The 23,341-nt window shown below is 40.3% G+C and overlaps 1 long non-coding RNA gene across 6 annotated transcripts in view; it reads right to left on the reverse strand.

The window, feature by feature from the left end:
• LOC147363268 (uncharacterized) overlaps nucleotides 1–23,341 on the reverse strand; it is a 588,890-nt gene that overhangs the window by 254,144 nt on the left and 311,405 nt on the right. For 3 of the 6 annotated variants that reach the window (XR_015135922.1, XR_015135923.1, XR_015135921.1), the window contains exon 4: nucleotides 10,331–10,440. The exons of the other annotated variants lie outside the window; for them this stretch is intronic. This is a non-coding gene — a long non-coding RNA (uncharacterized LOC147363268). The remainder of the gene's footprint in view (nucleotides 1–10,330; nucleotides 10,441–23,341) is intronic. 6 annotated transcript variants of the gene reach the window in all.

A 23,341-nucleotide genomic window follows, 5' to 3' on the forward strand; every position in this document is an offset into this window, starting at 1 on the left:
CAGCCCGCTGACCCTCAGTGTTTTCAGCTATTAAGAAAAGGGGGCTGGGAAAGCAGGTAGCCATATTCACACAAAAAGGCCTTATAATAGTCAAAAGATACATTATGAAAGTATTTAATCAGTTATTCCTAGTCATCCCCATGCGAGGCACTTTAACTTACCTGGGGTCTGGCTCTAGCTAAACCTAGACTCTCTTGAAAACAGAATTCTAATTCAGTTCAATTCAATTTAACATTTTCTGAGCAGTCATATGTGTCAGATACTGAGCAAAACTCTGAAGCTAGGGACAGAAACAACAGAAATAGGGACCAGGTAAAACCGTTGCTGAGAGGGACTTCTTAGGAGGGTATGGGAGGTTACACATATTTAATGCAACCTAAATAAAATTAGGATGAATTTGAAAACTTTGTTTTATCTTTTCAAATCCCGTCAAAGTTGCCAAACTATCATCCAAAGATTAGAAGGAAACTGAGTGATGGGGGGATATTACCCAATAATCAAACAAAAGAAAAAGGAAATAAAATAAGTGAAGCATACCTAAGAACCTCTGCCTAGTTCTGAATCTCAGATAGTATGTCTCTGAGCCCTTCACATCCACATAGTTGATGGCAGCATCTACCCATGAATATGTGGGCTTCCATGGCCAGAGAGAAGGGTCGGGGCCAGAGAGGGTGCACCAGGGACCTGGACACACACAGCCCATTCTCCACCGGACGGACCAGCCTCACCACCAACTCCCACCTCATTCGTATTCTCAGCCCTTACAAGTTCCTCTTCTGTCTTAATCAGCTCTGATCTGCTTTTAGCAGACAATAATAGGAATAAAGAGCAGCATAGATTTTTGGCATGTGTGTGCTTTTTTCTCCCCCTTAATCTTCTCTCAAAAAAAAAAAAAAAAGTCTTCTCTCTTTTACAGGCTTACATTGTTTCAGAAAAGAAAAAAAAAAATAAAGCAGGAAGAACTGTGACCATAACAGACGACATCTCCTTATAGCAAAGCTGCATATTTCATTATCGGCAGGACCAATCTTAATTTACAGCAGACATTGCTGGGCTTGCATTTTATGTTAAAATAATGGAAATGCTTCCTTATGAAACTTGTAATGAAAAATATAAATAGTATATCTTTTAATGATTAGCACTGACTAATTCTACTGGTGCTGAGTAGCATGTGCTGAAGAGATGGATTATCTCCGAAACATAATTTTACGAAGCACTGCTATGTAATTTGTTAAAGCATTTAGTAATAAGTATGTCTAATAAAATACGAAAAAAATATTTAGAAAATGAACCATAATTTTAATATAATTTTAATTAATGGGAGTGCAATTGCAGTGGTTTAAATTACATTCCCAGTGGTAAGAAGCCTTTCAAACCTAATTTGTAAGCCAAGATGGTGGCTCTAATGACTGGCAGCAAAGTTTCTTCAACAGATTTCATGGGGCATGATCCAAAGATAATAGGTTCTCAGCCCAATGACAATCCAATTACAATGCCAATCAAAGCCAACTTCATGCACTCTAATTATCAGATTTAGCTGTCAGCTCAAATACAAACATAACACTTTTATTTAAATAAAAATTTAATTTAGGGGGAAAAAAAGACGACTTCATGTGTGATTTATTGAGACTGCCAGAGCAATCTAACTTATTTCCCTGGTAATATAATAAAATCAGTCTTGTACTTAAAAAAATAATAATAAAGGAAACTTTTTCTCCCCCACCCAATCTCTTATATCTGCTATGTGATATTATTTAAGAGTTAATTTAAGCAAAAAAGCATAACCTAACATGGCAGCAGATATTTGCCAACTAGAAGTAGGTTAAATAGAGTATCAAGGTTTCAGTGAGACAAAATTCCAAGTGAATAAATGACAAAACCTAATTAGTTTTTACTACTCATTAGGAAAAATCGAGTTTCAACTAAAATCCATTTGGGTGCATGTGTGTGTGCTCGGTTGTGTTTTAGTTGCTAAGTCGTGTCTGACTTTTTGTGACCCCATGGACTGTAGCCCACCAGGCTCCTCTATCCATGAGATTATCCTAGCGAGAGTACTGGCATGGTTTGCCATTTCTTTCTCCAGGGGATCTTCCCAACCCTTTGGATCGAAGACAAGGGATAGAACCCTTGTCTCCTGTGTCTCCTGCATTGGCAAGCATATTCTTCACCACTGGGCCACCTGGGAAGCCCTTTTATAAGATAGATTTGCATAAAATTAAGACACGCCTGGGGGTCTTTGAAAGGAAGGCAAGGTTATAATAGGAGGAGTGCAGTACAGGTGAGGTGCAGGGGACCATGGACAAGCTTCACCTCCACAAGCTCTGATCTAAGTCCCTGAAAACAGATGGAAGTGCCTCAAAACCCTCTTCTGGGACCTCCCTTGTTCAGCTAGAAGATGCTCTGTAAGGTCACACTCAGGGATACATCTGCTCATACTGACATTCTCCCAGGACTCTTTCCCCTTCTCATCCTTACTCGTGAGGCCAAGTCTACCCTAAATGTCTAGCTCCTCACTTCCTAAATTCTTCTCCTTTAAAAGACACTGAAAATGTCCACACCTACCACACAGTATTATATAAGAATCACAGCAGGTTAAAACAAAGAGTTAATTTATTTCATCTTACATACTTGGAGTTGAGAGTCACTTGAATTACACATGTAAATAGATGCAAACATATGTAAATCAGGGTATCTCCAGATAAACGGAGTGGGGGAAAAAAAACCTTATAGTATTAGTAATATTCTGGAATTTTGTGGTGTTTTAAAATAAATTATTTCCTTCCTTCAATTCCAAATGTAAGTAGCTATCTCAGTCTTGACTGAATGAAACCAAAAGTTACCAGACTTTAAAGAACAATGGTTTTTTTTTTTTTTTAAAGATTGAACCAGATTTTAGTCAGATTGAGATCGTGCTATATTTCAATTTTAATCATTACATCTTAAATACAACTCTCCCAGGAAAAACTAAAACTTTATTAATAGAGGACAAAGGAATTCTCCAAATAGATCTCAGCTTTAGGTCTGACAATAACATAATTAAAAGTGCTTCTGAGAGCAGGAAGGGTAACAATACATTGCAGAAAGGTGAAGGTGATAGACAAAAAAAAAAAAAAAAAAAAACAGAGTTCTTGGTTATTATTTTCAATAATAGTAACATGTATTTCGGTATTTTTGCATACATTATCTCACTCTACTTCCAAAATCAATCCTCAGCCTTGTCGCAATTGATTTTGTTCTTACAGCAATGTCTTGAGGCAGTAAAAACAGTCTTATCCCCTGTTTGGATATGGCTTCTTGAGTTCTAGTCCTGGTGTGTTACGTCTTTCTTTGCATAGAGAACATATGATTCTAGCCACCTCCTGGATAATCGCACCAAGAACGAAGACACCTCACCCTTACATGTCTGTGTCACACACAATTATTCCCTATAAAACCTGTCCTTTGGGAGTGCCTTTTCCTTCATGGAAACTGTTGTCTCACTTGGCAGACAGAACATCAAGTCATGCTCAAAACCTCTCTCTTTCCCAATTGTACCTTCAACTTAACAGGCACTAAGTTATTTGCAGATGCCTTTAAAAAAATCAGACCCAATCTTTCACAGTAACAGAGGGAGAATCACCCCTAGTGATGGCTATCTGGAAATCATAGCCTCCCACTCATACCCTCACTCTCCCTTGGGAAACTCATGCTAATTACTGTTACCAAGAACAGGAGCCCCCATGGAGTGATTTAGCCCAACATGGAAACAACTTTTCTTCCATTCCTCAAAGCCCAGCTGAGACAAAATTCCACTAAGCAAAGATAATAGAAAGGAAATAAATACAAGAATAACAAGCGACTGGATAGTCTAATGTATGAAATACAGATCAGTCATTTTTAGCATGGAGTCCTCTGGGAATGACTGAGCCTTCCTAGCTCCCAAATTGCAGCCATCAGTAGGTGGTCCTTCCCATCCCTGAAAAGTGGCCAAAAATCCCCAGCACAGTGGTCTCGCATAAAGGGCTGATCTGAAAGAACGAGATCTGAGAGAGACTCGTCTTCTTCCAGCTGGGTGCAATCCTTCCTATGAACTCCATCTCCCTACGTGAGGACCTCAACTTCCTAAATGTCCGTTAGGGAGACCAATGCAGCCTCCCACACTCGCAGAGTCCTGAGATTACCTTACAGTCTCAAAAGAACTCAGCAGTCAAAATCCAGCACTATAAATCTAACACAGGGTTTGTACATATGTGGTGGCAGGAGGTCTGTTCTTCATCCAAGTCCAGTATTTTCAAAATATCTCTCAACTCTGTCCTTTTCTCACTACCAATCCGCCCAAAGTCAGTCATTTCTATTTTCTTTCATAATAATGTCTATGAGGTTTTTTAAAACGATAAATTGTAATTCATGTTCATTTTAAAAAATCTGTGAAGACATAGAGAATGGACTTGTAGACACAGTGAGGGAAGGAGGGGGGATGAATTGTGAGAGTAACATGACATATATACACTACCATGTGTAAAATAGATCACGGGAAGCTGCTTTATAGCACAGGGAGCTCAGCTTGGTGCTCTGTGAGGACTGGCCTGGTTGGGGCGGGGGGTGGGGTAGGGGGAGGTGGGAGGGAGGCTTCCGAGGGAGGGGATGGATATATGTATACTTGTAGTCGATTCATGTGGTTGTACAGCAGAAACCAACACAATATTACAAAGCAATTATCCTTCAATTAAAAGCAAATTAAAAAATAAAGAAATCTGTAAAATAATCTGAAGCCCAAAGACAAAACCAGAAGTCATCCATATTCCTATGATCTCCACCATGTCTTATCTGAATGCACACAGTGGTTCAGATAAGACCACTTATCTGATTCCAATTTCTCCCCACTACCATGCAGCCACAATATTGCCTCTGCCTTACATTCACTTCACATGCATTGCTGCTGCTGCTGCTAAGTCGTTTCAGTCGTGTTCGACTCTGTGGGACTCCACAGACCGCAGCCCACCAGGCTCCCCGGTCCCTGGGATTCTCCAGGCAAGAACACTGGAGTGGGTTGCCATTTCCTTCTCCAATGCATGAAAGTAAAAAGTGAAAGTGAAGTCGCTCAGACATGTCTGACTCTTAGCCAGACCCATGGACTGCAGCCTACCAGGCTCCTCCATCCATGGGTTTTCCAGGCAAGAGTACTAGAGTGGGGTGCCACTGCCTTCTCCATCACATGCATTGAACGTAGCTTAATGTGGCAAGATCTTTTACTGATTACCTCACTTTGCTGAAAAAGATTCAGATCTCTTCACAGAGGTCACAGTTATTTTACTCCCCTACTTGAAAACCTGTGGCTCCTTCACTGCCTTTGGAACACACTCCAAGCACCTTAGAACAACAGCTCAGCTCCTTTTCAACAGACACTGTCAGATGAACTGCCCAACCCATGAACTGCCCATCCTCATGCCTCTTGCGCCTCTGTGCATTTTGTCATCCGGCCACAGCGCATCCACTGCGATGTTTCCAGGCATGTCTCTGCTCTCACAAACACTATTTCCTTTACCTGCATCCCCATCTCCTACACAGGCACACACACCACCAGCAGCACCACCACCACACCATCACCACGCTGGAAAGATAGTGAGCGCCCAAGAAATATATGTTAAATAAAACAAATAAAATATTACATTATCCTGGGTTCACCTGAGATCAAGAAATGTAGATGTGTACAAAGCACTCAAAAGTTAAAATGACCCTTCGAGGAAGATAGGTAAGGTTGGAACATATGCTTTACAAGTTATATGCACAAAGATTTTTTTCTCATCAAGTACAACAACAGGTGAAGTGCCTCTTGGAAGACACAGGGTGGAAGGGATGTCATGGTCTCTTGTTAGGAAGAGCTAGTTGGAAGAAATTCCATAATTATGCCAATATATTTACCTGGAGAGGTTGGGATTTCAGAAACGTATGGCCTAAACAGAATGCTTTTGGCAGATGGTACTAGGAGGCTATTCCTCGCAAATTGAAATGTATGGAAAAGTTGAGGTAAAACTGGTATTCTGAGTCGAATAAGCAAGGATGCCCATAAAGACCAAGGAGGAGAGACTGGGGCATGAATGGGCTTGGAGATTGTTCAAAGAATCTGCCATTTTAAGACTTTCTGCAGTTGATAGGAACATCTTAAATGTCCTCTATGAAAAAAAAAATTTTTTTTCATTCATTATTAAGTCTTGCAGTTGCACAACTGTCTTAAAGTCATCCAACACTTGGTGCACATCTCCTTCACTATGTCTTTGGCTTTGCTCTGGCCCTTCACTCCTGACTCATTCTCTCCTCCCCAAGGTACTCCATCCTCAGCTCTGTAGTCTCCGTGGGAAGCTGACCCTCTGTTTCATCTTCTGGCTGGCACTTCCCCTCATTCCCCCTGGCTTGGCACTGCTAACATAGACTCCTGTGGAACATTTGGGATTCTGATATTCTTGACTTGGTGCCGGGTCCTCTGTCTTACTCTGCTACATGGGCTGGTGGAGATATTCCAAGGACATTCCTACCTTCACTGTCCTGTAGACATGGATGGGTCAATGGAAAACTTTAAGGAAAAGTTTGAAAACCTGTCTCACTATGAAGTACTTGTATGGGAGGATATGAGCATACTTATCATGTAATTACTTTCAGAAACAGATTTTAGGAAGGAGAAACTGATGATTTTTAGATGGACAACACCACCAAAGAGAAGAATCCCACTAACTTCACCACTGCTTTGACCTCATCCCTTTCTCTCTCCCCTCTAGGTCTTCACACCATCACTCGTCACTGCTCATCTTTAGTAGTTTTCCTGGCTCCTTTTCCTCCATCTACAAATAAGCATAAAGCTACCAGATTCTTTAAAATAAACAAACAATCCTGCCCTTTCATGAGCACAGTTTTTTTTTTTTTTTCTCCTCTGTCCATGGGATTCTCCAGGTAAGAATATTGGAGTGGGTAGCCATTCCTTTTTCCAGGGGATCTACCTGACCCAGGGATTGAACCAAGGTCTCCTGCATTGCAGGCAGATTCTTTACTGTCTGAGTCATTTGGTGGGGGGGCGCTTAATGAAGAGTAGTTTATAATAATTTTCTCCCTGTCTTTTTCATATATCAAAACTTTCATTTCTGTCCTTCCTCCAAAGTCCATGGAATATAGAATCACTATCACTTTTCTAAGGGAACCACATTTCCACCTGCCCACCAGGAAACTGATTGATTATACTCTGAAAATTAGTATATTAAATGATAATGTTAGCCTTGTCTATACCTTCTGATTGTAAATATGATAGTAATATCCTCATCTTACAGATTGTGGAGATCATTGTATTAATACAGTCTAGCCCAAAACACAGACATTAGTCCTGTTCCCATTGTGCTTACCGCAAGCCCTTGGACTATAAGTTGCCTCCTCCAGCTTCTGTAGCCTAAATGACTGGACAACTTATATGAATAGTTTCTGAATAGTGCATTGGTTTTCTTAGAGGTGGCTGAGTCCCTTTGTTCTAACTCATTTTTAATAACTGCTTCCACTTGGGGACTAGACTATACATCCCATGTCTATCACCACTGACTTCTCCAAAATGATCAAGTCAAGACTCCATGCATCTTTACTACCAATGATCAGCATCCTTCTGCTTCTATGACTGGATTCATTTTCATTCTGTATTTGGTCATTCATGGCAGCCTTAGAGCTCAGGTGGTTCCATCCCACTAGCCCTTTATCAAGTATGGCCTTGGTTCCCTCTTTCTATTGACTGTGCAAGTCACTCAGTCATGTCTGACTCTTTGCGACCCCATGGACTATACAGTCCATGCAATTCTCCAGGCCAGAATACTGGAGTGGGTAGCCTTTCCCTTCTCAAGGGGATCTTCTCAACCCAGGAATTGAACCCAGGTCTCCCGAATTGCAGGCAGATTCTTTACCAGCTGAGCCACAAGGGAAGCCCTTCTATTGATTGCTGAGGTCCAAGAACACTTTCAACAATGGCAGCATCTGAACTGTGCTATATACAACCTACCTCATTGCATTTTCTTTCCAAAGCAAATTATCTTGATGTCCCTGTCTCTGTTTATGAGAGTTGGCTCAAAACGGAGTCAGCTTCCCATTTCTTTCCCTCCATATTTCTAGCCTGTTTTCAAGTTTACAGACTCCCTCATCACATTCAACCATTCTCTTTCCTACATTCTCACTTTCCCTAGTAGAGTTGGGGTCCACATTACCTTGCAGGCTATTGGCAAAGACCTTTCCTGGACACCTCCCACCAACTCCAACTTTTTTCCTGTTCTGCTTCCAATCTTTCTCAAGTATAGTTTCCATCACATCTATCTCATATTTAATAACTTTTAGAGGTCGCCCATTCTCACCCATTTAGAAAAAAATTAATATGCCTGGTATTTGAAGTCTTTCCCAAATACTCCAAACATATTTCATGCTCAGTTCATATAGTGCTGCTAACCAACCTTTCCCTAACCTGCTTCCCTTTCCCATCTCTGTGCCTCTGTTTGTACTGTTATCTCTGCCTGGAGTATCCTCATCTCCATTAATAAAAATACCGCCTATCCTTCCAGGTTCTTTATATGAAATCTCTCTAGATTTTCTTAAGCAAAAGTGATTACTCCTGCTTTTAAACTCCTGTAACATCTGATTTATCCCTCTCCTACAGCTCTTAGAATTCTTCCTGAATCCTATCTCTTTACACCCTAGTATTATCCATCATGAAGGGCTTTAATCTCCCTGAGGGTAGATAAGGTAGGCAAAATTATAAAATGATTCCTGGTGACTGGTATACATACAGCTCCAAGTTATTCAATCAAGCACTAATCTAAGTACTGCTGTGAAGATTTTGCAAATGGAATTAAGGCCCCAAATCAGTTGACATTAAAATAGATTATCTGGGTGGGCATAAAATAATCACCTGAGCCCTTTAAAGGCACAAAACTTTCTTCATTAAAAAGGAAAGTCAGAGTGTCCAGGTACCCAGGGAATGTAAGACTTGAGAAATTCTTATTGCTGGTTTTAAAACAGAGGGGGCTACATAGCAAGGAATGCAGGAAGCGTCAGCCTTCAGTAAAAAAGTCAAGAGAGAATATAAGGACCTCAGTCCTGCAACCACAAAGAACTGAATTCTACCAAGAATGGTCTGGAAGTGGGTTCTTTCCCAGAGCCCATGTACAGAAATATGACCTAGCTGACAGCTTGATTTTACCCTAGTGAAACTCTGAGCAGAGAACCTAGCCACAGTGTGCTAAACTTCTGACCTACAAAAGCTAATGAGTGGGTGTTGATTTAAGCTCTAATGCATTTGTGGTAATTTATAAAACAGCAATAAAAACTAATACAGCAGGCATAATATCTCACTCATGTTATTATATCCAACAATGCTAAGCTGAGTGAGTTGTACAGAAGATTGTAGCAATAAATATTTACCTTTCAACTGCAAAAAAAAAAAAAAAATATTTGAGATATAATCCCATCAGCAAGAACAAATAGGCTTAGTAAAAGGCAAAAGGGATGAAATCTTTTTGCCTTTTACTAAGGAGAATTTGCGGAGAAGGCAATGGCACCCTACTCCAGTACTCTAGCCTGGAAACTACCATGGATGGAGGAGCCTGATAGGCTGCAGTCCATGGGGTCGCTAAGGGGCAGGCAGGACTGAGCGACTTCACTTTCACTTTTCACTTCCATGCATTGGAGAAGGAAATGGCAACCCACTCCAGTCTTCTTGCCTGGAGAATCCCAGAGATGGGGGAGCCTGGTGGGCTGCCGTCTATGGGGTCACACAGAGTTGGACACGACTGAAGTGACTTAGCAGCAGCAAGGAGAATTTGGGAAATTCTTAATTTATCAACTCTGATAAGGCCACCTTGGAGTACATTTTGAAATTCCTGAACGTGAGTCCCTAGAATAAACTCAGTTCTGAAAATCTGTCTTGTTTTTTCAAAAGAAATTTATTTTAAGAAATACACAATTTGGGCCATTTGCTGAAAAACACTCCTGGTGACATTACTGAACGGGCACCTCGTTCCATATACCTATGACTACAGTTAAGGTCCTTGCCATCTGCATTTCCAAACCTAGGACTTCAGCTTTTAAATAAAACGACTAATTCTTCCTTTCAATAGGACCACTCTCTTCCTGCTAATTTCTTAAAATGGTTTTTCTCTCTTTTGATCTCAAAATGTGACCAGACTTGAACACTGTTGACATTTAAACGTCATATTAATCTTCTTTTTTTTTTTTTACTTTCAAGTGAAATGCTACATCTAAAGCTCTTTGCTCTACACCTGCTACAGACTCTGAGGAGGAGGAAGCAGCTGCCCAGCACACACAGAGAGAGACCCACCTTCACAGCCAAGTTCTCCATCTGAAGAGTCCCAAGGGTCCCGGTGAGTCACTTAAATTCAGCTTTCTCATTGGCTCCCAACACTGACCCCTCAGAGCTGCTGTCATGTTCTAATGAGAAAGGAAGAACAAAAGACCTTGAAGAGTGTAGTGGGAACAGCTATGATTAGCCTAAGGGACTCCTGCCCTTCCCATTGGCCTGTATACTCTAGTAATTCTTTTCAGTGAAACTATGGCAAGATTCATAGGCAGCCAACATGTACATTGGCCCATCCATAACTCTTGCCTTGGTACAGTCAGACTATTATTTACCCAATAAACCATAACTGCAGTGGAGGCCCAATAATTCAGCATCTGAGAGGGATCTGCTGCAGAAGAAGTTATTACGGTCCATCAGATCAAAAATTCACTTTTAAAGAAGTGTTCAAATACAGATGTACACAATGGGCTGAAATTATTACAGACTATTTTGCCAAATAATACACATTTTCAAAATTACTGTAGTGCTTATCATACACCTCACTGTGTGCTTATCCCACACACAGAAGGGCTTTTTTTTTTTTAATGAAAGAAAATAAAAGGGGGGAAAAAAGGACATAAACCACCATTTCAAAATATAAAGATTACATTACAAATGAAGAGAAGCCCCAAAATCTAAAAGGTAAAGACAGGTATTTCTTTCTAATTCATATTGTGTAGGTTGTTTTTATTATTATTACTTTTTTTTTTTTTTACCCCTCAAGTCTCATCAGCTGAAAAGATACTGTCAGCCTTCACTCCCAATGTTCTGCATGTTTTCTGTTTGTGTTATTTTAAAAGGTCTGGACAAAGAGCTTGCTGTATTGCAGGCAATTTGGAAAACCACTAAAGTTACAATAGACAGTGAATATCTTTGCTTCTTGCAGTTTCGCTCCACAGAAAGAAATGAAGGTATCCCTCTCTGATGTCTGTCTTGTTTTGTTTTGGTAATCACTCCTGCACGTGGTGTGTACATACAGAACGACAGAGGCTCAGGTTCATGAGAATCATAAGAAAATGACTCAAAATCCTTAATGTTAAAAGGCTTGATTAGGATAAATAGTTCAAATTTCATAAGATGTAAATAATTGCAATCTATCAAAAGTCTATTTGTATTAATTAAAGTTTTCCATTTAGGGGTAGGAGAGTATGCACTAAAAATGAAACTTCCATTCTACAATCCAAGTAAACCCTGGAAATATCCATATAATGGTTTTGTGTGTGTGTGTGTGTGCATTTCTCACCTCTTTCACCAAGTTGTTCCCTCTCTTTTCTTTCTCTCCGTCTCACACTCTCTCTCCCTCCCTCTCCTTTTTCTTTTTCCTTGTCCCTCTCTCTCCATCTCTCCCCTCATCTCTCTGTCATACCCCCTCTTTCTCTTATACACATAGAGAAACCAGTAGACTAATTAGAGTGCCCCTAACTTTTTTTGTTTGCTTTGATTCAGGAGGCCAAATGGCATTACATAGCCTATCCTCATCCATTTTAGGATTTTTCAAAGAATGTCTTCATATGTTTTTCTTACTATTTTATGAAAGAACCAAAATCAGAACCTGCTTTTTCACTCCTTCTTTCCTCTTTTATCAGGATCAGTATATTTTTTTTTCCCTGCCTAGAAATGATCCCTTCAAAAAGTCAGCAAAATATTTTGGCTGTCTTCAGCAGTGCTTTGGGCTTCTCTGTTACAAATTGTATAAACATTTTCCAGACAGGGGAATTTGAAGGGTTTAAATTATTTTTTTTTTAATGATGACTGTATTCTAGCACATTCACATTTGCAAGAGGAAGATGGAGGCAAGGAAAGCTACCACAGAACATAATATGTCTGGAATCAGAGGACTATTGAGCACTATGCAAATCTGAGAAGGGAAAATATCTTCCTCATACATTATCTACAGCAAGGATTCTGAGTTTCCCAGGCTGATGAAACAAATGCTCTTGCTGGATGTGGTCTGTCATTCATATTGAGCTCACATATTTTACTTCCTGAAACCAAACAAATACTGATAAACTACTTCAGTGAGCCTTTAATCAAAATTTCGGCAGCACGCAGTTGGCAACAGAAAGATCGGTCTGTGGAGCCTGAAACCCTTTCATCATCAAATATACAGAAATAATAATTATATTTATCGGTTTGGTTCAGGCTGCACACCAAGATTTAGCCTTGCCCTAAGGACAGAGAAATCATCAGGCATTTGTCATCTCTAAAGGAAAAAAAAAAAATCCTTAATAACTGAGAGGTTAAATGGTTCTCAATAGTTGTGGGACTGAGAAAAAGGTAATAAAAATAATACATTACTTTTAACATTTTCCCCTTGTAATGTCATAACAAGCTGTGTTGTGTTCTAACCAATTAGCACCTCCAATAATAACCCTGAAAGCACCAGTTAAGCATCTAGCCTGACCAGTGAAATTTTTTTGAGGGAAGAAACTGTCCCATGATTCTGCTTTTCATCCTTTCAGGAGCTGTGTGTCTATGTAAACATATTTCAATACAACTTATTCCCCAAACAGTTGAAAATCTGATCAAATGAATAAAGGCATCAAGTTTGAAACACATTTTATGGTGGCAATAATGTATCTTAATTTGGAGTCTACAAAAGCAAAAACAGACCAGAGCCTGGTGAACTGCAGTTACTTGGTTCTGAATCCAGGAAGCTGGAGTGAAGGAATGGGGTGGATGAGTCAGAAGAGGAGGGAAAGAAAAGTCAGGGTGAGTCTTGAGCTGATTATCACTGTGGACACCTCAGGCTTATTCCCTTTGCAACCCCTAAGGAACTGGGAAGAAATGAAACTCAGAACTGTTTCTCTGCAGGATTAGAAGGTGGGGCACCTACCCTCTGATCCAGTTCACAGCTGAGTCGCTCTGACCCGGCAGCTCTGGGTCCCCGTCTTTCATGGCTCCACCTTAAACTAAGGCCTGGGAGAAAACCCTGCAGTAGAGAAGCTGAGGGCAGCTGGACGTAGGAAGCCAAATGCAAGCACAGGGATTGCTTACTGGGGCTAAGGGCAACAAGGGAATGAGGATCGGGGCAGCTACATAGTTCTTGCTGTAGAATCACTTAAAGAGATCATTTTAGGTTCCTCTCAAAAACTAAGTTTAAGCTATCAAGCCATGAAAAGACATGGAGGAAACGTAAATGTGTATTAGTAAGTGAAAGAAGCTAATCTTAAATGGCCACATACTCTATGATTCCAATTACATGATAGTCTGGAAAAGGCAAAACTATGGAGACAGTAAAAGGATCAGAGGTTGTCAGGGGATGCGGGAGGTGGTAGGTCAGGGAAAGTGAATAGGGGAAAATTCACTGTATGATATTATAATGTCCAGTTAGAACTGGACATAGAACAACAGACTGGTTCTAAATTGGAAAGGCGTACGTCAAGGCTGTATATTGTCCACCTGTTTATTTAACTTATATGCAGAGTACTCATGAGAAACACTGGGCTGGATAAAGCACAACCTGGAATCGAGATTGTTGGGAGAAATATCAATAACCTCAGATATGCAGATGACACCACCGTTATGGCAGAAAGTGAAGAGGAACTAAAGAACTTCTTGATGATGATGGTGAAAGAGGAGCCTGAAAAAGTTGGCTTAAAGCTCAACATTCAGAAAATGAAGATCATGGCATCTGGTCCCATCACTTCATGGCAAATAGATGGGGAAGCAATGGAAACAGTGACAGACTTTATTTTTTTGGGCTCCAAAATCACTGCAGATGGTGACTGCAGCAATGAAATTAAAAGACGCTTACTCCGTGGAAGAAAAGTTATGACCAACCTAGAGAGCATATTAAAAAGCAAAGACATCACTTTGCCAACAAAGGTCCATCAAGGCTATGGTTTTTCTAGTAGTTATGTATGGATGTGAGAACTGGACTATAAAGACAGCTGAGCGCTGAAGTATTGATACTTTTGAACTGTGGTGTTGGAAAAGACTCTTGAGAGTCCCTTGGACTGCAAGGAGATCCAACCAGTCCATCCTAAAGGAAATCAGTCCTGAATATTCATTGGAAGGACTGATGCTGAAGCTGAAACTGCAATCCTTTGGCCACCTGAGGCAAAGAACTGACTCTTTGGAAAAGACCCTGATGCTGGGAAAGATTGAAGGTGGGAGGAGAAGGGGATGACAGAGGGTGAGATGGACGGATGGCATCACTGACTCAATGGACATGAGTTTGAGTAAACTCTGGGAGTTGGTGATGGACAGGGAGGACTGGCGTGCTGCAGTCCCTGGGGTTGCAAAGAGTCAGACATGACTGAATGACTGAACTGATATTATAATGACAGATAGGTAATTTTACATTCGTCCCAATCCATAGAATGTACACCAAAAGTGAACTGTAATGTAACTATGGACTTTAGGTTACTATGATGTGTCAGTGTATCAATAGGTTCATCAGCTGTAACAAGTGCATCAATCACACTAGTAGGAGATGTTGATTTCGAGTTGGGGGCAGGGGGACAGGGGGACCTGTGCACGGTGGGCAGGGAGTACATGGGAAATCTCTGTACCTTCTCAGCTTCCCTATGAACCTAAAGTGCTCTTAAAAAATAAAAAAAAAAACAAAGTCTTAATTTTAAAAAGTAAATGTAAGAGCACTGAGTACAGTAATTAACAGTAAATATATAAATACAGTAAAGCACAGTAAAGATTATTTATGCGGGATTACCTTTGCAAAACACATATATTCTGAGGAAGTCTTTATTATCCCCCACTCCACGTGCCTCAAGACAAATACCACCACTCTCCTTTCCTAATTTTCCTTCTCATGTCTTCTTTGTCCTATTTTTCTTCTTACTTTCTTCTTTCCTCAATAGTGTTTCTTTCTCCTCCATTCCATAAATTGCCACTAAAGTGGCATTTGATTATTAGAATATGAGCTAATAAAAAAGCAAGCAGATCTGTCTTACTTGTCACATTTAATATTGGAAAAACATCTAAAAAATCTTCTTTGGTCTATTTATAGAGAGGGAGGAAGCGGGGAAGGAGGGAAACGAGGAAAAGAAGAAAGAAAGGAAGCATAAGGACGGAGGGAAGAAGGGAAAGAAGGTAGGAAGAGTGGAGGGAAGATGGAAGGGAGGGAGGGAGGAAGCAAGGAAAGAAGGGGTCTTTGAGACCTTCTTTGCAATGTTTCCTGGTTCAGTTATGGTGTATCCTCTAATCCCATCACTTTGGGATATATTAATATTTGCCTATTTTGACACTTTCCCTGGCCAAACACTCCCACCAGCTTCATTATACTGAATCTAGCAGTCATTAGGGTCTCCTGTTAGAACTTACTACAATATCTACAGTTGCCACATCTCTAATTTAAGAGGACACACACCTGCTTTAATTACAGAGCCCTTGAGAGATAACAAGATATAAGTAACATGACCAGATGAGAGTCAATTGCTGAAATTGTTTCCTGATAAAATGTATTTAGCTCCAGAGGCTAAAGCTCACTAACTCATTCCTATACAGCATCAAGATGTCAACAGGCACATGGCTACTGGGAATAATTGAAATGCCTCTCTTCATTGAAAAACTGCCCATACAGTAAACAAAGCCCACAAGACATGGCAGTAGATGTGCAGAGTCATTTCTGGCTTGCTCTGTCATCGGCAGAGACTATGAACGTGGGAAAACTGCAGCAGCTTCTGCCAGGGTAGATAGTATCCCACATTTCTGTCTCCTCAGCGGATACCATCTTGTGGACCTAACAACCACTCTTGGGGTTTAGCCCTCAGTTTTTTGCTATGTCTTTGTTAATTTATGTTTTATATAACCTTGAAAAGACTAACAAAAATGTGTTTCATTGGTTTTCAATCTGCAGCCTTTTATTAACGGGTGAAAGGTTGAGTGACATTACACACGGGCCATGAACTATACTACAGCATTCAAGGCCTTTCCCGACTCTACATCATCTCATCTCTAGAAGACTCCTGTCGTTTAGCAGGTCTGATTGTCACCAGCCTATCTCACTGTAAGAGTCAGGCTTTTGAGCCAAAAGACTTTATTTCACGCTCACACAGTCTGCTGCAGTTTCTAACACCTTTCCAAAGCAGCGACCAGCACAAAGTGACTCAGAGATACAAGTTGCTTCCATCTGGGGTTTCTCCATCCTAACCAGGGGCCTCCAGAATTACTCTAACTGGGGGAAAGAGAACTGGAGGGTCACACACTGACTCCCGAATGCATTGCTTATAACAGCGGACCCAACCTTTGGGCACCAGGGACCGGTTTCGTAGAAGACAGTTTTTCCACAGATGGCGGGGGGGATGGTTTCGGGATGACTCAAGCACATGACACCTATTGTGTGCTTTATTTCTATTATTATTACATCAGCTCCACCGCAGACTATCAGGCATTAGACCTCGAAGTTTGGGAACCCCTGGACCAAAGGGAAAACATGTCGGTTCGTAGCCCACAGGCCAGAATTAGTAATGCTGCATTGCTAGTTGGGAAAGGCCTGGGATACAAAGAGGAGCTCTCAGACACTCAGGAAACAGTAAATGTCTCTGCTACACTTATTAATACATTCTTCACACCCACAGCAAAGTAATATTCCTCAAAAACTATTTTTATCCTATTCTTTCCTCTATAAAAAGCTTAGGAAGATTTTCACAGCACCTGGCATTTTTATATGACTTAACATTTAGTCATTTTTTCCCAATGTGTTTAAGTCTTCAAGAGGCCATAATTAAAATGATATTTTTGAAAGAGGCAATAGTGTGGTCATGATTAAGATTCTGCAGTTTTGGCATAAGGTCAAAGTTCTGGAAAGAAAAAGATCATAAGATCGAGGAGAGCAGAGCCTACGTCTGTCTTCTCAGTCACTGACTTTTCATCATTATCACCTATTACAGTATCAGGAAGTATTTTTAAAGTCTAATTGTACCGTGTAAGTTCCCCTGCAGCTAGTTCTAGCTCCTAAAGCAAACCCAACCTCCTTTCCACTAGCAGTGACCTTCTTAGCTGTCCTCTTCTGCTTCTCTCTGACACTGACTCCCACATACACAATCGTAAGTATAACAATGATGAACACAACTTGGATTTACAACTTACAAGGCACTTCCACATATACTATTTGTGAGCCATTAACTCTTTTATAAGATAAGCCAAGTAGGTATAATTATTCTACTTTACAGATGAAGAAGCAGAATGTCAGAAACATTAAATATTTCATACTTCTTCTGACTTTCAGTCCACGGTTCTTTTCACCATCCCCATATTCATAAGAATGTGGGCCGACATGCTGTTCACTCTATGCTGTTCATAGCTTTGCTCTAGTCTGCTCTGCTCCACCCTGCCTACCGTGTTTCCTTTTTCCTTTCTCCAAGACCTGGTTCACATGCTCTCTCTTCCAGAATATCCCTTTGACTACACCAGAACATTCCCCCACCAATTCTGTTTGTATGTATGATCTATAGCAGGATCGTCCTCTGCCTGTGCTCCAAGCCTTCTCCCTAATCAGACTGGAAACTTTTATGGGGGAAAAACTGTATCTTCCAACCATTTTCTTTGACCCTAAGTATCTAGCGGTGTTCTTAGTGCGTGGTTGCTGACCATTATATTTTGAAGCAAGAAGAAAACATCTGAGTATCACCCATATACTTCCTGTATAACCCAAACTCTAAATGGTACATGGAGCTGACTTTGTTTATAGACTCTAATATCAATATCGTACTACTATGATAGAATTTAAAGGCATCCTTATTTTAGATAGATCTTAAAAATGTTGTTTATGAATTCAAAGATTCTTAGGAAGAATTAAATACCTATTTTTGCTCCAAGGAATATTCCATAAAGATAGAAGAAATGGGACAAGAATGATTAGCAAATCTTTTAATAACTAACTGAAAATACAAAAAGCAAACTGCGAGATTCAATGATTGTCAATTCAGTCCAGCATATTCTTTCTCACAATAAGACTTGCAGAGGGAGGGATGAGAGATAATTTTATAGAAGGGAGTAGTGATCCCTAATGGTATCAGCTTCAAATCAGTGAATATAATTAAATTTATTTTGAAGCTATTTTTCTTTACTTTAGGTACTGGGTTTTATATAATAACTACCTATTATGCAAAGCAGCACTTATATTTATTTGTATAAAGCCTGCCTATAGCCCAAGCATCCTGAAAATTGTTAAAGAGGTTTATCTCCCCTGTACTTTAGGTAATCCAGATCCTAACAAGCCTTGTCCTCCAGATTCCAAATTAGTCCTCTTTTGTCTTAGATAGTGAGATTACAAAAATTCTTTAGTATTGCTAAAGTGAGTCAGGTTTCTTTTTCCAAAGTACATGGGCTAAATATTTTTGAAATTAATTGCCTTGTATAAGAAACAGGCTTGCTCAATTACAATTACAGTTGCAACAGTGAGACACAGACCCAAACAAAATACTATTCCTCTAAGTTGCCAGTGGGATTTGGTGGGTGGTGAGGAAAACACATGACATTCTAGTTAAACAGGGTAGTTGTAATTCTCCATGCTTATCACCAACATCTTCAAATCACACACTTCCGCAGTTCAGCATTCTCTTGGCTTATACTCATAATTCTTTTTAACTTTAACAGAATGGGCCAGCTAGTGAGTGGGGAATGAGATAAAGATGTGGGTAAGGTTTCTAACGGGTTGAGTCAGATATGTATTTAGATATGCAGAAAGAGAATTTCACATTAGGATCAAGAAAAGGGTAACATTCTGGCTTATTTCCTCCCCTGCAAAGAAAACTTGAAATGTTAAGACAAAGTAGGCCACAGTGAAGTTTAAAGTGTAGATGTTTCCAAATTATTCAGGGCATTTATGCTAATTGTACTGACAAAGAGTCTATGATTATTTTGGTTCCCTCGCTAAGAATATTAAAAGATCTGGGCTGACATAAAGAGGTATGTAAAAGTGAAGTTTTATTACAGATGTCAAATTTGTTAAAGGGTGATTCATGATAGATTACTTTATTGAAGCATGTAGTAAGTTTAATTACAAATCTTTTCAAATCTCCCCCCACCACCCTGCTTAACTCAATAAAGAAAAGGAAGAAGGTATGGTTTATTTTCAAGGGTAGGCAAAAATTATTCATGGAAACAATATGATAAAAACTAATAATCCCGAGAAGTTTAAAATTTTTAAAAAGAAAAGGAAAGAAAGAACCAGCAAAATATGGCTGGAACTGATGGTGTATGATTACACCAAGCACTTTTTTTGTTGAAGCAGGAAAAAGATTTATGTTCCACTGGAAAAGAATGTGTGTAGTGTGAATGATACTGAAAGGTAACTGAACAGAGGCTGATGTGGAAGATAAGAGTGCAAACGCTCACAGAGTTAATATGCTGGGTCACAGACATATAGAAGGAAGAATGTTAAAGCCTCTGCATGGGTCCTGGAATGATTACAGATGATTTTTCATAAGTGTACACTTTACTTTTCTACTCTACATATCTGTTTAGCTTTTAAAAAATTAAAACACATACTTCCAAATTTATGTACAAATATCCTTGCATTATAAGATTTACTTTTAAAGAAATATGTTGGGTGAGGGGAGGTCTACATCATTAGGGTCAATTAGAATAAGTACCCAGATTCCAAGTGAGACAGAAGGAATGTTCTCTTATATGCATCCAAGGCAGAGGCCCTCCAGTTTGATTCCAAATGAATTTGGTGAAGTTTTTCAGTTATATTTGATGATGAAGCAGTTGGACTAGAGATGGATAAAATGTAATAATAGACAATGCCCATTGCAATGGAAACCATATATCATTCATCCTAATTTTCCAAACAAGATGTACTTTTTCCATCTCTTGGATATCAGTGTTTCTATTTCTCAAGTTGCATTAGACTATTTACTGTGCACTCATTTTTTTTTCATCTCAACTTTTTCCCCATTTAGGGGTGGACTACAGTCCATGGGATCACAAAGAGCTGGACATAGCCGAGCACACACACACACATTTCCACATGCAGTGTCTTACAAAAGTAAATTAAGCAATTGTTGAGTTGTCCCCATCTTCTTGTGCTGGTTTATAGATAAATGAGTTGACAGTTAAAAGAAGTATGTACTGGCTGCCTATCGTGTGCCCAGCTCTGTGGGAAATGCCAGACAAAAAAGTCTCTTATTCCTTAACCCGAACACCAGTTGGACAATCAAGACAAGGAAGAAGGACTAAACAAGATTTGATTATGGATGTCAACTCAGATGTCACATAAAATGAAGGATTATTTGTGGAGCACAGGAAAGTAAGTGCAAAAGCAATTTGAGGAAAAATAATACATATGGTTAAATTCATCAGAGAAGACTTCAAGGAAGAGATACAGTAACTAACTAGGCTTTGTAATATGATACAGGTATAGATGGACAGAAACTGAACGGTGAAGGAAGTTACCACTCATTGAGAACCAATTATGGGTTCTACTAAATCAGTGCAATTATACTCATTTCATAATTGAGAAAAATGGAATGGAAGAGATTTAGAGAGATTTAGTAAAAAGTTTCCCAGGAACAAACCTCTATTAAGTGCTACAGCTTGGATTCAAATCCAGGTCTGTGTAACCCAATGGTTGAATACCCTTCACTACATGGGAAAAGGAATATTGAGAGGAATAAGAAATATAGGTGGTAGAGATGATCTGGCTGGCTGGCAAAGCATCCTGGATGCCACTTATACCAACTCCTTTATTTTACAGAGCCCGTGGTCCAAGGAGAGTATAAAAAATGGTCAAATCAGCAGAATCATGCAAATAGGGCAAAGGAAGCTCCTCAAGCTTTGGAGATGGCCAGAGGGTACTTTAAGATGATTTGTATGCCCCAGGCCAAGCATTTCTCTGTGGTACAGGGCTCTTCGAATCCAATCCACACATAATCTTCTTCTCCCAGAGGAGCTCTGAGCATTTGGTGTCTCTCTGGGTTTAAGGAGCCACCAGAATTTCTGACCAAGAAAGAAGAAGCCAAATGAAGGTGGGCTGCAAACACAGGTGCCTCAGTAGTCCTGAATTAGGCAGTGCACCCTCAGCCTTATCAATTCAGAGACCAGAATGAGTTGGCTTCTGGAAGCCCAGCATCTAGAAATTAACCAATTTTTTTTCTTTTTTTTTTTGGAGTATAGGCTCCATGCCCAGCACTATTTATGAATGCATGTGTGCTAAGTTGCTTCAGTCGTGTCCAGCTATTTTTGACCCTAGGGCCATAGCCTGCAAGGCTCCTCTATCTAAGGGATTGTCCTGGCAAGAATACTGGAGTGGGTCACCATGCCCTCCTCCAGGAGATCCTCCCAACCCGGGGATCAGAACCTTGTCTCTTTTGTCTCCTGCATTGGCAAGTGGGTTCTTTACCACCAGCGCCACCTGAAAAGCCCCAGCACTGTGCATATAAATCTACAAACCCACAATGGTGGACATCATTTAAGAAACTCTGGCTTAAGTAACACAACGAAGGGGCTAATTTCATGGGCTCTGGAGGCAGTCCCTGTGTTTCATATCTCATCCTCTCACTTACCAGCTATGTGACCTTGGGCAAGGCCCCTCATTGGCCTTCAGTTTCCTGATTTGTAAAATGAGGGAAATAATACTACCTAAATTAATTTAGATTATCCAAGTAAAGCTTTTAGAAAATACCCAGAAGCTAGAAGATACCTAATAAACATCAAGAATGAGGAAGAGGGGAGGGAGAAACCAGGGCCTCTGCTGCTGTTTGTTGGCCCTACTACTATAACTGATCCATTTCCATTTCTTCTTTGATTACTTGTATACTCACAACAGGGTTTCCCAGGTGATGCTAGTAGCAAAGAACCCACCTGCCAATGCAGGAGACATAAGAGAAGTGGGTTCAATCCGTGGGTCAAGAGGAGCCCCTGGAGGAGGGCATGGCAATGCACGTCAGTATTCTTGCCTGGAGAATCCCATGGACAGAGGAGCCTGGCAGGCTATAGTTCATAGGGTCAGATGTGACTGAAGCAACTTAGAACGCATACACATACCCACAATCAACTTTGTACATGCAAAAATACCTATTCATAACTGTTTTTGCTGGATGTGATTTATCAGTATAGTTGATAGCATTTTATAGAAATATGTTCTAGGTGAGAACATATTAAACTGAAATTCTTCTGGTTCCTTTAATGAACTTTATACTACAGGAAACACTAGATCATTCAGAACAGGCTGTAGTAATGACCCCTGAGATTTCAATGACTTAACACTCCATCTCCCCTTTCCTGTATATACCATTTCTGATTGGGCTCATTCTCTACTGGGTGATCTAGACGTGGGCCTAGGTCAGTCTTGCAATCTTATCTTGCAATCTTCCATCTACTGTCCTTCACATCTAATACACCACTGGAGACAGTGAGGGAGGGATGGAAGAAAAGCAGAAGAAAGGACAGAAAAAGGCAGAAAGAGATACAGCAAGAATGTGGACAGTCCACCCACCTTTAACTGCTTTACTCAACTTACTTATGGGTAGGGCTTCCCTGGTAGGTCAGTGGTAAAGAATCTGCCTGCCAATGCAGGAAACACAAGTTTGATCCCTGGATTAGAAGATCCCCTGGAGAAGGAAATGGCAACCCATTCCAGTATTCCTACCCAAGAAATCCCATGGACAGAAGAGGCTGTTGAGCTACAGGCTATGGTGTCGCAAAGACTCAGACACAACTTAATGACTAAACAACAACAAAAGACATATGGGTAAGAATGAGTCACATCAACCTACCTAAATAGGCAGAGACTGGGAAATGAAGAGGATGTGAATAGTTGATCATTAACATCTCCTTTGGAGAAGGCAATGGCACCCCACTCTAGTACTCTTGCCTGGAAAATCCCATGGACGGAGGAGCCTGGAAGGCTGCAGTCCATGGGGTCGCTGACGGTCGGACACGACTGAGCGACTTCACTTTCACTTTTCACTTCCATGCACTGGAGAAGGAAATGTCAACCCATTCCAGTGTTCTTGCCTGGAGAATCCCAGGGACGGGGGAGCCTGGTGGGCTGCCGTCTATGGGGTCACACAGAGTCGAACA

Source organism: Bos grunniens, chromosome 11 (assembly GCF_055505025.1).
Source record: "Bos grunniens cultivar Pamir isolate PY7600 chromosome 11, Bosgru_T2T1.0, whole genome shotgun sequence".
Classification (NCBI taxonomy): domain Eukaryota; kingdom Metazoa; phylum Chordata; class Mammalia; order Artiodactyla; family Bovidae; genus Bos; species Bos grunniens.